Source organism: Mustela erminea, chromosome 10 (genome assembly GCF_009829155.1).
Source record: "Mustela erminea isolate mMusErm1 chromosome 10, mMusErm1.Pri, whole genome shotgun sequence".
NCBI lineage: Eukaryota > Metazoa > Chordata > Mammalia > Carnivora > Mustelidae > Mustela > Mustela erminea.
Window position 1 is genome coordinate 87432874 of NC_045623.1, and position 17748 is coordinate 87450621.

Consider the following 17748-nt stretch of genomic DNA (forward strand, 5'->3'; position numbering starts at 1 on the left):
CCTCTCGGTACTTTCCCCCCTTTGATGCTAGAATAAGGTTGTGAGAATTGAATGTGTTAATAGGTGTAAAGGTGAGTGCCAGGGTATGAGCGTTTCTTTTTCTTCTTTTCCTTCTTCTCCTTATTAAAACACAACGTAGGGCAGGGGTCTCACTTCAGGTGTGGCTGAATCCGGGTACACACCCTGCTGGGTCAGGGCGGCTCTCTGAGGCTCAGCTTCCCTCAGAGGGGCTCACTCTGGGCCTCCCACTCCTTCAGGAGGTGCAGCCTCTCCAGGCTGACTTCTCAGTTCCAGCTCTCAGAGTAACATGCGTGGATTCCAAATGCAGTAGCTCGTGTCTTCACAGTCCCTGCTGAAAGCCTCCTGTCCCCAAGCCCGTCACCCTCTCCCGGGTTGGGGGATTCTCACACCACTTAGCTGGTCTGGCGGCAATGCTCTCTGCCCTCCCCCGAGCAGGCACAGACTCCAGCATCTGGGCCCAGGGGCCACCAGCGTCCCTTTTTCAGGACTCTGCAGCCACTGTGTAAGGACAGTCTCTGTTCCCAGGTCACCCTCGAACACAGGCAGAGGGGCCATGGCCTGGGTGAGGCAGTGCTGGTCAGAGATCTGGCGTTGGGGTAAACTCTGAGATGAGTGGAAGGCAGCACAGCGCCTCTCTGAGCCTCAGCTTCCTTGTCTCCAAAATGAGATAGACAGTAGTGTCCTCCTCACGGAGCTGTAAGGATCCCAGAGATGATGTCCTTGTGGGGGAGCGGCGGGGTCTGGCTGGTTATGGTTCTTAGCACCTGCGGCAGAAGCCCACAGGCTGGGGCTTCCCGCTTGTCCCCCATCCTCTGAAGCTTCCCCAGAGCGACTGGCCTGTCCGTCCCCAGGACCAGAGGCAGAATCAGGATTAATATGGGGGAGAAAATGCCTCTAACTGAAGCCCATGCTCCCTAGCTGTGTCTTCCCCCACCCCCAACTGTGTGCAGGCTACCAGGGGATACAGAATGTGCTCCCAGGCTTTGGCCACAGTCCACTTACACAGTCCCTGTCCAGGTCCCTGTGGGTTCATGGGGTGAAGCTCCCTCCATTCCCGGGCCTCCTGGGCAGGGTGCATAGTCAGGGACCTGCCACCCTCGCCCCCAGTCTCTGGCAACCCTGTGTTGGGGGAGTAGGGATGTTCACTTACAGACCAGAAAGAACACTGTCCCTAAGGAGTCCGAGAAGTGCCAGTGGCTTTTCGGACACTGTGTTAAATACAAGCTTGTTCCCCCAGACCCAAAGGAGTGGGGGGCTTTTAGGGGGATATCGGGCCGCAGGGGAGGATGAGAGAGGTCAGTGGGCAGCGCTCAGGGAGGGTGGACAACCTGGCGGTGGGCGGGGCCATCGTCTTTTGTGGGCGGGGCCATCCTGGTGGGAGAATTAACTGTTTTGGAGACCAGAAAAGGGGTCACAGCATCTAGTCGGGTAAGAGTCTGCAGAGAAGGACCCAGGCTCACAGAAAAACAGGTGGAGGAGCTTTGGCTACAGCATCCCTTTCCAGAGAACCACCCCCAGCTCGCCCCACCTCTGGTCTTTGCACCTTATCCCCTCCTCCCGGGCCTCCCCATCCCTGGCTGCTGTGTTTTATTGCCCGTGCCCCTGCCTCTTCCTGTCTCTCCTGTTACAGTGTGAGCTCTGTAGTGACAGGGATGGGACAGGACATGACTGCCTGGGTCACGGCTCTGTCCCTGGTGCAGGGTGATCACACGGTAGGCACTTGGTAGGTTTGGTGAATGAATGAGGGCAGGAATGACTTCACTCAACTCTGGGGGGGATGTGTGTGATGAAGCAGGGGGCCTCACCCCTCACCTTGCACTGCCCCTCTGGAAAACAGGGCAGACGCCCCCTCCCCTGGAGAAGCAAAGCCCCCATTGGTGAGGGAGGCACCTGCCATTTTCCAGCCTGTTTATGTTTGAGACTTTCTTGATGCATCTCGTTTGGTGGAACACGCTTGATTTGAAACTTGGAGGAATACAATGCAGGGCCTGGAGTTGGGCTGCCTTGAGAGGAACCTGCAAGGCTGTGCCTAAGGCATTCCCATCTGGAGGCACCCGTTCCCAGGCACTTCCTGCCTCTTCCCATTCCCGATCATTCTATCATTCCCAGAGCCACTCTACACCAGGCTGCGGCTGCTGCCACAGGGGAGTCATGTGTGGTGGGGGCAGAGGGGATCCCTCAAGGTGTCCACAGGCCAGGCTTAGAGGGAGGTGGGTGGCTCCAAGGAAGAAGGACAGGGCAAAAGTGGCCTCATGCAGAGGCGGAAACAGAATCCACCCGGCCTGGCCCTCTGGGCTGCCGCAGATGTGCCTGTGGTAACAGTCAGTTCTGTCTCCTCATCCCTTTCTGGGGATGGGCTCTGTGAACACTTTAAGAATTTACTGGAGAGCGAGTGCACATTCTAGCCCCTAAGACTGCCAGGTGACCCTGTGCAGGCACCACCCCCCGGGGGTCCTCCATCTCTCCACCTGTGCAATGAGGAGGTCAGAGCAGCTCTGGAGGTCGGTGGGGGGGCGGTTCCCAAACTTGGCTGTACATTAGAATGTCCTGGGGTATGATGGAGCTTTTACAAATACAGATCATGGGCCCCATGCCCAGAGACTTGCGTGATATTCTGATGAGGAACACGGGCCTTGGATTCTGTTCGTTCCAGGCTTGAATCCCGAGTCTGCCTCTCCTTAAGTGTTCAGCGACCTTGGGCAATTGCCTGGATCCCCCGAGATTCTCATCTGTGCCATGTCCATGGTCATTGTTCTAGAATGATTGTTTATGTCCTCCCCGAATTTGTATGTTCAAGTCCAATCCTTAGTGTGATGGTATTTGAAGGAGGGGCTGTTGGGAGGTAATTAGGTCATGAAGGTGGAGCCCTCATGAATGGGATTAGCGCCCGTATAAGAAGACCACGGCGCTACCCCAATCTCTTCCCTCCATGTGAGGTTACAAGAAATCAGCCATCAGAACCTGACCTTACGGACACCCTGATCTTGGACTCCTAGCTTGGACTCCAGAACTGCAAGAAATAACTCTGGATGGTTTATGGGCCAGATGAAGACAGTCATGGGACGTGGTACAAGGGTTGTGTGAGGACGTGTGGGTCCGCCATGCTCGCTCTCCAGCCGGGTGCACAGGGACGTGCAGGCACGCTCAGCCACTGTCTTCGGTGCTCTGGTCGTGTGGGCTCGGCTGTGCCTGAGCTCCCACCCGGAGGCTATGTTCTGTGCCCTTCCCGGACCGCACAGGCCCTCCCTGTCCCTCCTTTCCACCCCGCGGTCCCCCCACCTCTCCTTCCCTGGGGGCCACAGCCACTCTGCCTGTTCAGCCCTCTTGATCATTCTGCCTTTCGTTTTCCCACTTAACAAACAACTTCATTGAAAAAGCCATCTGGGGGGATGGATGGCACCGGCACAGTTTGCGGAGTAAGTTTTCAGAGAAAAGAGCTGAGAGATTAAAGTGGTGGCCTGAGGATGTGCATCTTATGAGGCCCCATAACGGACCCTCGGAGCAGAGCCGTACGTTCCCTGCTCTGCAACCTCCCCCTCCCATCATCGGGGTGTCTCTAGTCCTTAGTGGGCCTGCTCCCACCGGCTCCCCAGACTCCCTCCCTCAGGGGATCCCCACTCTCTCTCACAGCTAGGGTTTTCCTTTCTGAGTCTCTCCCCTCCTACGGGGTCGCTGCCCGATCTCAGGTAGATGCTCACCCCTCCCAGGAGTCCTGGGTGAAGGTTTGTCTACTTCTGGGGCTCCCCAAGGCAGATGTGGGGACAACAGGTGGATGTCCTGTGAAGGAGAGATGTGCCCACAGTTGGAACGCATGGATGGCCTTAGGGAGGGGTAGAGAACTCCCCGTCTCTGGAGATGTGCAAGCAGGACAGGTGAGCACTCAGCAGAGAGACCTCCAAGGAGGCGAACTAGCCGAGAGGCTTCGGAAGCCGAGAGCTGTGGGCCGAGTCCTGGCCGTGTCCCGACTGCGCTGATCACAAGGTGTCCTGCCTCCAGCAAACCCTTACACTCGCCGAGCCTCAGTTTCTTCATCTGGAAAATCAGGCAGAATAATAGTTTGCCAGCTTCAGGGTTGTCATGGAGACAAAAGGACATAATGTGTGTGAAGCGTGGAGTGCAGAGCGCGTGTTGTCATTACCAGGCAGGGGAGGTGGCCAAGATTCTGACCCTCAAGCAATTTAAGATTCAAAATGTCTGTGATTGTAAAAGCCTAAGTCTCCAAGATCCTATGATTCAATTATCCTAAGATGAAAAGACTTCATAAAATTCTAGGGCTTGAAGCGAGTGTGATTCTGTTACTCTTCTCACCAAGGGCTTGTTAGGGATCTGAGGCTGGGCAACCCCCCCACCCCGTTCATGTTCCATCCAGCAGCACGGCCTGTCCCAGCCCTGGACCGTCGCGTGGATCTCCAACAGGTCCCTCTTCCCTCTCCAAACCTGCCTTCTGCTCCCACTTCTCCTCCATCCCCTGGGCCCCAATCCAGCCTTTTCTCCTTCACCTTTGCCCCAGACACACCAGATCCCCAAGTTTGAGCGCTGCGCCCCTCCACACCTGTCCCTCCCACCGCCCAAACCCTATGTGTGCACCCCAAGGTGGAGGATGGAGTCGTTCCTGAAACTTGCTTCAGTTCCCTGTGGCAATTGGCATTTCCAGGCCCTTTGTAAATCACCATCACAGCTGCTACCTGCTCCTCATCACCGCGGGGAGACTTTCTCCTCCAGCCAGAGCTACCCTGGCCTCTGCTGCGCTTCCAGCAACACCCTTGGCCTCCTGGACCTCCTCTCACCTCCGCACTCTCTCCTTCTGACACACGCGTGCCTGCCATGGACTGAATTGGGCCCCCCTCCCAGTTGGTATGCTGCTGTCCTAACCCCCAGTGGGATGGTATTAGGAGGAAGTGCCTTCGGATGATCAGGTTTCCATGAAGTCTGCCCCCTCCATGGCACTGGTGCCCCTACAGAGGAGGAAGAACGGACACAGGGATTAAGCGTTGTCTGTAACCCCTAGGAGGGCCCTCGCAGACCCCACCTCGCAGCATCCTGCTTCCGACTTCCAGCCTCCAGAGCCCTGTGGAGTCCATGTCTGCTGTGTAGGCCCCTCAATCTGTGGTGTTTTGTTACAGAATCCCGGGCTTAATTCAGAGCCCTGGTTCTCCCCACTGCCCTCCTGTCTTCTCCCTCCCCCTGCTTGAGCTCACCCAAGGCCTTGGGCCCATCCCTAGCCATGCGCCCGCAGCCCACGGGCTCTCTGTCCTGCCAGCCCCCTGAGCCGTGCTCCACAGCAAGGGGTTCTGATGTGCCCCGCACGTCCCGAGAGCTAGACACACAGTGGACAGGCTACTCCCCTCCTGGCCCTTACCGTCTGGGGGCTCCTGCAGCCTCTGCCCTCTGGAAGGGGGGGGGTCACTGCCTCCTGCCCCTTGAGTTCAAAGCTGAACCTTTCTCTCATCCTGGCAGCCCTGCCACAGGGGTGAGGCTCCACACTGAGGCTCACTGTGCTGTGACAACCAGCGGGGCGGTTCCTGCTCGGGGCAGCAGTGACAGGTCCAGCCTGGAGCCCACCTGCTCAGAGGAGGCAGGAGAGGGCTGAGTCATCAGCACCCCTGACCTGGTTTATGGAGCCGAGCCTGTGAGAGAGAAGCATTCGGGGGAAGTAGGGGCCCCCGCCTGGGTGCTGGGGGGCCCTGCCTGCCGCCTCAGGGCCAGTGCTCCCATCCAGACAGAGAGCATATCCAGCCCAAGTTGCTGCCCCCCCAGCCCACCCCCAGCAGCCCATTGGCAGCCCCCGCAGCTCTGGTCTCGGCCTGAAGGCATGGGGCACAGCTCTGCACTTCTCATTTCTGCTAGCAGGACCTGAGGGGGACAGATGAAGCTGTTCCAGGAGCGTGGGTGACTTCCTCTGCCCTGGGAGTTCGGATGTGGGGGAGGGAGGAAGGAGGGTGGACCCTGCCTGGGCTCAGGGACACCTGCTCTGGAGGCTGGAGCCTGACTCCGGACCAGTGCCTCAGGGCCAGCCTCCCAGCCACCCTGTTTCCAGGACAACCAGAGGGCTCAGGACAAGCTGAGCCCCATTCCACTCCACCCCTGACCCTGGGAAGGGCAAGTGCCTTTGTCCCAAGAGCATTGGGACATTTCTGCGGGCCCCGGGGAATGTCAGCCAGGCCGTGATACTCACCACCGCTCCTGTGTCCCAGTGGTTGAGAACCTTATCTCGGCGTCCTCTGCCCTGCATGGTTCTGGTCCAGATCAGGGAGGTTTTAGAACAGGGAGGCAAGTGTTTCTGCTTTTTCTTGCCCTCTGAAGCTGAATGCACCATCCTCCTCCAAGATGTCAGAATAGGCCTCCTGGGCAGGTGGGGCCCAGAGCTCCAAGCAGTAGCAGGTGGGGGTCTGGAGGTTGCTGGTGGGCCGGCAGGGACCGGAGTTCCAGTGGGGGAGTCCTGGTGCCCAAGGGCAGCTGGCAGGGCCTGGCTCCTCCCAGGGCTCCCCTGCTTCCCCTCTGGGCTGACCCTGCCCTTCTCCCCTCCTACTGCCACCTAGGGATGCCTCCAAGGGGGCCAGTGGGTCACAGAGAGGGGGCCCAAGTAAGAGTCAGGCTTTGGAGGCAGCAGATCTGGGTTTGAATCCCCATTCCAGCCAAGGCTTGGTGCAAATCTCTCCCTGTCTAGGGAGCTCTCTCTCCTCACGGGTAGAATGGGACGAGGAGGCAGAGGCCCTGTGGGTCCAGGGCATAACACAGGGCAGGAGGACAGCTCTGTGAGGGGCAGGACAGGGCACTGTCCAGGTACCCGCTCTGGACCAGACTCTGGTGGTAGCCGCAGGGCTCTGCTACCTGGCCTAGCTTCTCCCTGCTGTGTGACCTCAGGCAGGTCACTCTCGCTCTGTTCCCTGATCCAGGAGTGGGGTCCTGGGGAAAGGAGAACACAGGTGGGGGGTGTGGAGCCCAGCATGTGGTGCTCACACTGTCTGAGCCCGAGGGGGAGCCCATCCTGAGGACACTCACAAGTCCGGCCGCCGGATGGGAGCAGGGGTGGGTTTAGGGAGCTCGGGGGTTAAATGCACATTGTGGAGATGTCACAAAATACCCTCAGTGGGGGCGGCCTCCCCCCTGCCCACTTCTCCCTCATCTGAGATCCAGACAGCCACCAGCCCCCCTCCGTCCTGGGGCCTGAGCCAGGGGTCCTGACCTGTTCTGTGCCCTTGAGTCTTTGCAGGAAGAAGCTCCACCTAGGGTCACAGGCCTGGGAGGCAAGGTGGCCACAGTGACAAGGAGGGTAATCAATTCAATCCGGGGAGCGGCTGCCACGATGGAGCTCCCACCAGGCACCGGGCCCCGTGCCAAGAGCTGTTAGCGTTGCTCGGCGCTTGTAGCATCCCTGCGGTGCCCATGAGGACCTGGGGCTCAGAGAGGGCCAGCACTTCTCCCCAGCATGCACAGGAAGGGGCAGAGGCAAGAATTGCCCCATGCTGACCTCAAGGCTCCGCCTTTGAGAAGAACAGTGCACCCTGTTCCCAGCACTGTCCACGGCTCAGCCCTGTCCCCCGACCCTGCGCCCCCCAGGCTGATGGATGCGGGCCTGGGCTACAAAGGTGTCCCCTCCCCTGGATGGCCTGTCTTCACATGGATGGGCTCCTGGGGCCGGGCCAGCTCTCAGAGGAGCCAGGATAAGTCGTCTATATTGAGAGCTGTTGACAGGGACATCCTTCAGCCTGGGAGCAGAGCCTCGCTGAAAGCAAGGAAGCACTTGAGGGCAGGGGCAAAAGGCCACACCTTTGAATCCTGACTTGTCACCAGCAAGGCGGGGCTCTCACTGGGCAGGAGGAGGGGCAAGTTCGGCCATAGACTGGGAGGAGGCTTCCAGCCTGGCTGGGGGCGTGGCCACCTTTGGGCAGGTGGGCACAGCCATGAGGACAGATCTACCCTGGCAGGTCGCTGTGCCTGAGGCTCGGTCCCAGAACAACCCCTCCCCAGAAGCTCACTCACCTCCTGGGTCCCTGCAAGCTGTCCCAGCTGTCCGTCCGATCCCCTCTCTAGGATCGCTCCCCAGTGCACAAGCCTTAGGTTCTCCCTCTCCCTTGGAGAGTTCTGAAAGGTCCGCCATGCTGGCTCCAGTCTGAGCCAGGCAGGGGTCACACAGCCTGCGCTTGGGGCCTCTACCGTCCCCCATTTCCCCACAATGGGCAGCCCTTGTACCTTTCCTGTCCTTCTGCAGGGATGCAGCTCTCCTCTCCTGGCCTGCTCCTCCCCTGCCTGCCCTTGTCCTAGCTCACCAGCATCCTGCTCTTTATCCCCAGGACTGCTGTGTGACCCAGATGTCCCCAGGCCCTTCCAGCACAGCCAGGCTACCTCTGAATTTCTCCATCCCCTTGAGCCTGCTCCGCTTTCCAAGTCAGCCCCCAACCTCAGTGCCTCTCACTGCCCCCAGCTCCCCACTGCTCAAGGTCAAGCAGAAACGGAGGTCCCCTGGTGTCCTTATATCCCATCTCCTTCTGGCCTCTCTGCCACCTCCACCCTGGGCCAGACCCATCAGCTCACATCCCAAGGGCAACACCTCATCTCTGTCCCCAGCCCTTAGCCTCCTTGAATTTGAACCGAAGATCTTCCCAAATCAGACCCTGACACTTTTCTCCTTGGAAGGAAGGCTCCTCCTTGGAGCCTCTGCTTTGAGGACAGTGCCAATGTCATGAAAATAATACCACTGTTCTTTGGCTTGACTTATAAGTCTGTTCATTCATTCATTCAACAAATCCCGGTTTATCAAATCCCGGTTATGACCACACAGCTCTGGCGATGTAGGGATGGTCCCATCATGTCCGCCCACTGCCCTCGTGGAATGCACGCTGCCAGTAATGGAGACAGACGATGGAAAACGGGGAGATGTACAATAGGCACCTTCAGGACAGATAAGGGGGTAAGAAGGACAGTGAAGCAGGAGAGGGGGTAAAAGTTATGAGGAAGAGTTCACAGACCGAGAGCTGGTGGGGGAAGGCCTCAGTGACAAGGTGGCATTTGAGTGGTGGCTTTAAAGGATGTGAAGGAATAAGCCATGTGGAGATTCAGGGAAGAGCGTTCTCAGCCAAGAGTACGGCAGGTGCAAAAGCCCTGAGTGAGAACAAACGTGGTATGTCTGAGGGCTGGTAAGCAAGTGTCCTCCCTCTCACCCTGCTGGGGCCTCTGTGATGGCTCATGCTATGTGCCATCTCGCCTGGGCGAAGGCGTGCCCAGAGAGCTGGTGACAGTGTTTTTGTGTGCCTCTGCGAGGGTGTTTCTTGACTAGATTAGCATTTGAATCAGTTGACTGAATGCAGAAGATTGGCCTTTCCGGTGTGGGTGGGCATCAAGCAATCCACTGAGGGTCCACACGGAACGAAAGGCAGAGGAAGGAGAAATTTTCTCTCAGCTTAAGCTGGGCCATTCACCTTCCCCACCCCTTCTGGACACGGACGCCACTGGTTCATGGGCCTTCAGACTCAGACCAGGTCTCTGCGGTCCTCCTGGTTTCAGGCCTCCAGGCTTAGACTGGAGCTATGCTCCCAGCTTCCCAGGCCTCCAGCTTGCAGATGACAGATGATGGGACTTCTCAGCTGCCATAATCGCCAGGACCAGTCCCTCATGGTAAAGCCTATTGGTTCTGTTTCTCTGAAGGACCCTGCCTCAGGCAGCTTTCTTCTCTGGCTCCCTCTTGCCAACCCCCTCACCCAACAGCAAGCCCTCTGCCATCTTCCGCCTCCCGCCACCAAATAGGCCAGGTTCTCTCACTTCTCTATTACCTGTGCTGTTCCTTCTTCAGAGAAGATTTTCCACATACTCCCTGTACTCCCGCCCACCATGAACACTCCTCACCCTCATCCAGACAGGACCAGGGCTTCCTATGTGCCCTCAAAATCCCGTGTTTCCTCTGTCAGGCAGGCCTCGGATTTCTCAGTCGGCATCCTCCTCAAGCCTGCCGGGCCCACCTCAGGGCCTTTGCACTTGCTGCATCCTCTCCTGGAAGCCTGAGACAGCTGCATGACTTGTGCCTTCATTTCCCTCAGGTCCCCACTCAAGCGTCACCTCCTCCAAAAGGTCCCCCAGCCTCTCCAACCCTCTTCATTCGCTCCCCACTTTCTTTTCCTCCATAGCACATATCACGACCTGTCTGAAGGTGACAGACTCACTTGCTTGTCTATTGTCTGTCTCCCCACGAGACTGTGGGCTGCAGCGGGCAGTGATTTATTTGTCATGTTCACGTCTGTACCCGAGGGGCTAAAACAGTGCCCACACAAACCAGTCAATATGTAAGTGGGAGGGGAAAGGAATAAACCAGTGTGTCCATCACATAAGAGTGTCTCTTTGTCCCCACCCTGCCTCATGCCCTGCCTCACTGCTCCATGGGCTCGACTGGAACAGGGTCCTGGCCACCCACCTCCGTACACCAACCCCAGCATGGGTCGGAGCATTATAACATCAGCAAGTGTTTCCCCCGGAGGGAGGCAGCTGACGGATGGATGGACAGGGTGTCACTGAGAGCCCGGGATTTAAAAATAAACCCGCTCTTAGCGTTCTCATGTGTCATTCGTAACTTCCCATAAAAGCCCTTGGCAGAGCAGACCTCAGTCACTTGAGGGGGATATTCAGGCTCAGGAAATAGAAAGCTCATAAGTAAATACAGTAAATCACATGAACCCACTGGACAGAGAGTCCCTCTTGCCCTGGAAATGCAGGCAGAGCAAAGGGAGAGCGAGTCGCAGATCTGTGTGTGCTTCTGCCGAGAGGCTCTGGGACCGCTGAGGGCAGGGGCATGGGGGACCCCAGGGTTACGGTCACGGGGACCTGGGAGCAGGTGCCCCCCCCCATGTTAGCTCTGGATCTCCCTTCCACCTGCTTGGGGATGTGTGAGGAAGAGCCACGTGGGGTGTTGGGGAAAGTGGCTGGAACCCACCGCAGAGCTGACAGGTGCCAAAGCGGGAGGAGGAGAACAATCCTCCCCCTCCCCTGACCAATCTGGAGTCTTTCCCCAGCCAGGTGCCACCACAGCCTCCCTGGGAGTTTCCGGGGGCAGACTGCGCTCTTCCCACCATGTGGCTTTAGCCCACAGCTGGGAAGGGTCCCCTCACTCTGCTCTGGCCCTTCTCCCCCTCTCTGTCTTTCTCCCTCCCCGGATGGAGTCCTCACAGTGGGGAGGTCTCTAGCTGGACTATGCACCACCCACTCTGTTCTCTCCCAGAGGTCAGGCTGCCTCTGGCCTTTTCTCCTGGGATACAGCCCAGGACCCACACATCCCATGTGCCTCACTGGCCTTCCATGCCCCTACCTGCTCCTCATCCAACCTTTTCAACTGAGACATGGTGGTTCCATCCACCCATCCCCTCAGCCCTGGGCATTAACCAACAAATTTGTTACCCCCACACCCATTCGTCATCTCCAAGGTGGAGTATTTCTACCCTTGGGATACCTCCTGGATCTGCCCACTGCCATCCAAACTCCGGTGAGCTCCTGCCTGGATGTCTCCCTTCTGGGCTTCACTGGCCCCCTGCTCCTACTCTGACCTCCATGGAGAATCTGGGGAGCAGAAATTCTATCAAGTCAGCCTTTGCTTAAAACCCTCAATGCTGCTCAGGACACCTGGAGAACAGCAAGTCCCCTCACCAAGGCTCTTCACCTTCCTTGTCCCCCTCCTCATCTCTGTGCCCCAGCCCCCTTCTTCACCTTTCTGATATATCTCAGGACCTTTGCACATGCTATCTGTGCTCCCTTGATCATGCTGCTCTTCACTCTCTAGGCAACCAGCTCCTTTAGGTCTTGGCTGAAACGTTGGCTCCGATTCCCCTGAGTTAGTCCCTCTCATTATCCTCTGATGTTGCCTCCTGTACACGGCATGCTTGGCCCCATCTGGAGGTGGAGCTGTCTGCGTGACTTTTCCTCGAAGAGCCACGTTCCTCTCCTGAGAGTGAGCTCAGGAGTGTGGGCACCTGTCTGATGTCTGTATTTCTTACCTATGCCCCCAGCATGAGCCTGTCACCTAGTAGGTGCTCAGCAAATGACCTGGATGGATAAGTGAAACCCTAAGAATGGAAAAGGAATAAAGAATAAGTATCCTATGTCCCTTAAATAGAACAGAAAAAACTCAAAATGTTGTTAATTGGTGTATTAAGCGTGTGTGCGGGGGAGGGAAAGGAGACTTGTTTTATATATATATATAATATATATATATGTAATATATGTATTTTGTAACTCACACTGCCTAATCAGAGCTAATAATTACAAGTCGTGTTTCTGGTTTGTGCCTCCTTGACTTGGGCCCGAGGGCAGGCGCCATTTCATATTTAAGCAGTATTAGTTCTGCGGTGTTCTCGGGGGAGCGGGAGCATGCCTGAGTGTGCAGTGTAATTCTCAGCGATGCTAATTAGATCAGGAAGACATTCTGGGCTCCGGGCAGGGCCGCTGGCACAGCGGGGAAGGGTTTCCCTCTAATAAGCCTGAGAGGCCGGCCCCACCTGCTGCACTCACCCCACTCATATTCCCGCTGCTCCCAGCCAGGACCCCAGAGGAAACCAGAGCCCCAGATCCCTCTTGGGCTGCCTCTGCCAGACCTCCCCCAGGAGGCAAGACAGTCAGTGCTGTGGAGGAGGGTGGGGCTCCAGGGCGGGAGGGGGGGACACCTAGCCATTGTCACCCCATATCCTCCTGGAGGCTTCCTGGATCCTGGGTCCTCCCCTAGGATGGTAGTGGCAGGTGGTGAGGGGTGGTGAGGGCACTTCCAGACAGCGGGCTTCCTTGTGTCTCCTGCAAGGCACGGGTCCTTCCTTAGGATCCGTCCTCTCTGGATGGCATCTGCTCATTTCGACCAGGCTAGCCCTTCCCCATGCCTTCGACATCCCTGTCACTTACCAGGTTCCAGAGGGTGCTGTGTACCAGGCAACTTGTGTACCTGATCAAAAGCCCTGATGGAAAGCTCCTGAGGCAGCGTCATTGGCCCCTGCTTGCAGATGAGAAAACTGAGGCTCCCAGAGACCAGGCTCTGGCCAAGCTCCCGCAGGGGGTAATACTCATCTAAACACCCTTGCTGGTTAGAACGCGGGCCTTGGGAGCTCACAGACCTGGGGGTGAGTCCTGGTTCCATGGCTCACCTTGGGCCCATTTTCTTAGCATCGCTGGGCACCCATCTCCTTCTCTGACTTATTTCATCTGGGTCTCCCCCAGAGGGCCACCAGATGGTGCTTGGACATTGTGTCCATTTCACAGGTGTAGAAACAGAGGCTTAGGGAGGGGAGAGCTGCATCTGCAATCTGCACCATGAGGAGGGGGTCCTGGGGTCCTGGCTGGGTCTTTGTGGACCCGTCTCCCCTTCGCCCTCTACCAGCAATGCTGTGATCAGTCCACGCCCTCACCCAGAGCGCTGCGCACTGGCAAGATGGAGGTGGCAGAAAGCCCACCCAGGAAAGGGAGGGCAGAATCCCCCTCATCCCCGCTGCTGCTCCTTAGCGCAGAGGAGCACTTCCTCTACCTGGGCTGAGCTGCACGGCATTCGCGGCACTTTCTAGGCTTTGCTGGGCTCCAAACCACTCCGGGCTGGCGTGACCACTCTCCCCAGAGAAACTGAGTCCTGAGGTCCCAGGTCAGCTCCTCCAGAAAGTGATATTAATTCCAAAGCCCCTGTTCTAACCTCTTCCCTCAGCACACAGGGGCAGCGCTAAGTGAGAACTTGACAGGGACTCTGCAGTCCATCCCCAGGCCCAGCCCCAAGTACTGAGTACTGAGTACCTGCATGCGTTCTCAGCCCCATTGCCCTGAGGAGAAACCTGAACTCAGAATCAAAGCCGGGATGCAGATGGTTAGCAAGGACATCAGACCCATCGGCGTCCACGGACCTCTGTGCTGGCCCACCGCTGTCCCCCTGGCTTCTTACTCTCACCTCCCACCACCTGACCCCTCAGTCCTGTGTTCCTCAAAGCTTCTTCTTCTCTTCACAATCTACCCTCCCTTGGGACAATCCTGTTGGCACACGTGACATCAGCTACCCCCCTCTGGGGCGGAGGTCCCTGCACCTCCATCTATAGGGCCGCGGATGGAGGGTTGGGGACAGCTCTGTCACTTCGCTTACAAACTGTGAAGCCTCGAACAAGTCATTTCCCCTCCCTTAGCCTGTTTCCTCACCTGTAAATAGGGGGAGATGGTTCTCTCTGAAGGGACCCCTGTGATCAAATAAGGTCACAGAAGCTGCTCTGACCAAAGGCCCGACACACAGGAGGTGCTCAGCACAGGCTCATCTCTTTTCTTCCTGTAAGATCTCCAATCTGACAGTCCTTCACTGAGCCTTCCACCAATCCCTCTGGGTCCCTAGAGGAAAGATGAGGGTTCTGTTAGATGGGGCTGTCAGGGGAGGAGGAGGTGACATTAGAAGAAGTTGGGGAGTGAAGTACGTGGATATCTGCAGAAAGAACCTTCTAGGCAGAGGGAACAGCTAGTGCAAAGGCCCTGTGGTGGGCGTGGGCTTAAAGTGTTCATGGGGAATTGGGGTGGCCACTGTGGCTGGGTGGAATGAGTGTGGTATGAAATGGGGGTAGAATGTTCTGGTGGGTTTTGGAACATTAGCTTTGAGGGATGCAGAGAGATGATGGTAGAGGATGTCACTCCCTAGGGGCCAGACAGACTGTGACCGGGGACATCCAAATCCAAGTCCAACCTGCCCAGCTGCTGCTGGAATGTCCATCCCTGCAGAGTTGTCCCCACTGGCTCTCCACACTTTCCCCTTAGTACCATCCTGACTCACTGGGAGAGGGGACAAAGGGAGTCTCCCTGGAAGAGACTGTCCGTCTCACCTACCTGGCTCCCAGCAGGGCCTCAGGGACACCTTGTCCCTGCACCATCTCTGGGGGTAGAAAAGCCTGGTCCCCTGGGAGAGGGGTCCCTGAGATGCCATGTGATAAGTATTGAGGTGAGGGGCCAGGGAAAGCCCCTCCCAGCCTGCAGGCAATCCTGTGGGCTCTCCGGGGCATGCTGGGCTCTGCCCAAGAACCTTCCTTCCTTCCCCCGCCTCCCTTTCCTTCTCTTCCCCTCCCTTCCCATCTTTTCTTCACCCTCCCTCTCTCTCTCTTCCTTCCTCCCTTGCTTCTTTGTTTCAGTAAACATTAATTTTTCTCCATGCTTGACGCTGGGCTTGAGTGTACCAAGTGGAGAACTGTGGGCGTGTGACATCCAGCCTCTGGAGCTTCCCATCCAATGGCACCCCCGCCAGGGCAGAGACCTAGAGCAGAGCATCACTGACTGTGCCCCGGGGTTGGGGGGCAGTCAGGGACCCACCTGTCTGGGGTGAGGCAGGGGCCCAGAACCTTTCCTCCACTAGACTCTCTTCTGGGCACAGTGCCAGGACCCAAGAGCTCTTAAGGGCCTATGAAAAGGTTTAAGGCCCAGGAAAACAATTTATTTGGCTTCAAATAAAAAAGGAAAGCTGCAAAGTTGAAATTGATAAATGTTTAATCAAATGTCTACAAAGCATAGTATTATCAACTGCTCAACCATCCACTCCAACTGAGCTTTTGCATAGTTGCATATAATTTGTATTTAGTGTGCGATGTTGGGACATTTTAATATGTTTGATCTAATGGGGGATGGCGCTTCCAAAAGTGAGAAGGTCTGGGGCCAGAAAGGTCTTAAAAGAACAAAGGTGGGGGAGGGTGGGGAGAGCGGGGGCGGTGAGGGGGGATGGGCAGGGACAGGGAGAGCAGAGACCTCTTGGAGGAGGGGCATGGGGCTGGAAGGCTGCAGAGGCTTCTCCAGCAGAGGGAAAGGCAGCCCTGGCAGGGGGAAGAGAATATGCAAAGGACCATCGCCCAGCAGGGCCTGAGGAACCGGGACCTCTCCCTCTGCCTGCGGCTGAAACTGGAGGTGTGGGGGTGGGGAGGGGGAAGCACAGGTGTTCCCTTCTTGAGCCTCTGTCCTCCTGGCATCTTCTTCCCCATCGATGAGGCCCAGCTCTACCTTCATCATCACAGAGCTGGGCCAAGTGGTGGCCCCAAGCCTGCTGGGTCTTCTCACTAACCACTTGGCCTGACTCTGGCTGCCTGGTCCCGGGAACCCACGTCTGCTCACGGGGCTGCACCCCTGCTCTACTCATGAGGGAGCACAGATGTAGAGAGAAAGGGAGATGAAGCAGAACCCCACCAGAGGCACAGACTCTAAGCTCCCCTCTTGGGTTATTTTTGAGATCAGTCCATTCATTGTCTCTTTTCCCCTGCCCAGAGCTTCAGCTCAACCTACTCTCCTGTCCATTTAAAAGAAAATAATGCAATGACGAGCCCAGTTTGGGGCTAACAGCCATTCTCTGCTCAGCTCAGAACACCTCTAGGCTAGAGTCTTGAAAGTCCCCATCTCCCTGGGCTCTCAGAGTGAAAGCTCAGCTTTCCTGGGGCTGGGGCCCCATGTAGTAGGTACCCCCTCACCTCGTCAACACAGACCCACCAGAGCCTCCATGGGGCACAGCAGCAGGGGCAGTGTGCTTTCTGTCTTCCAGAAAAGGCTTTACTTGCGGGGTAGAAGAGGGACAACTTGGCCCAGCCCATGGAGCTTGCCGACACTGGGGAAGGGGCCATCTCCGCTCTGCCCCTCCAGTCAGCCTGCCATCCGCTGAGCCCAGAGCTTGCCATCCCTTTGGGTGAAATGCTGCCTTTTCCTAGCTTTTGGGTTTTTCTCCCAAAATGCAAGTTCTCTCTGAGACGGGGGGTGGGGGGTGGAGGTGGGGGATAGGTGGCTGCTTTCTCTTTGGGAGGCAGAATGCCAGAGCCATGAACTTGGGAGCCGGGAGGGGGTACTACTCAGGGGTTGCTGGGGAAGTAGGAAAAGCAAATCCTGGACCCAGGAGGCTGTGCCGCTTCTTTGGCGCAACGTTCGACAGGTTAGCTCACCTCTCTGGGCCTGTTTTCCCCAACCTTGCCGCGTCACTGAGCGGCCATAAGACCCACTCCCTCACTAGGTGGAAGGTGTCTGAGACTGTGCCTGGCAGACAGGAAGTGGCCAATAGCATGAGGGGCTGTAAAAATAATAGAAATAGTAATTATAACAATTCTCTTCCTTATTGTTATTAGTTTATATCGTGTCAGTACCGCCTGTAGATTCAGGGCAAGCAGAGGGCCCCAAAGCCCTTCCTGGTCCGATCTAGCCCTTTCCTCTCCCTTCAGTCGCACAGAACTCCCTCCTCCTGCTTTTTCTGGCCCCCATGCCATCAGGCATGCTGTTCCCCCTGCCTGGAAGTCCCGCCCATCATCTTTCCCCAGCAAACTCAACTCGGACTCTGCCCTGATGAATGACCTCAGTCACCACCTCCTCCGTGAAGCCAGTTCAGACATCCCCTCCCCTTCTTTCCCCCTCCTGGCAGCCCCCCTGGGCTGCCAGCACCTTCTCTGGGCTCCCATAGTAACTGAAACGTTCCTGTCAAATCACTCACCCAGCACCAGAGCTATCACTTACAAATATACCCTCCACCCCCGGGGGCAGGGAGTTGCACCACTGTCTTTCCTTCTCTGTGCCCCTGGTCCCAGAGCTCCTTGTGGCACAGCGTGGGTGATCACAAGTGATTACGGAACAGATAAACAAGGCACGGTGCAAGGGTCTGGGTCCTGAGTGATCTGTCTCCACCACCCCTGTCTGAGCCTCAGTCTCCCCATCTGTGATATGGGTCTCTCTCCACCCCAGAGCGTTGGCGTCCTTAGGCCCGGAGCCCAGCCGGTGTGCAAGGGAAGGCATTCTCTC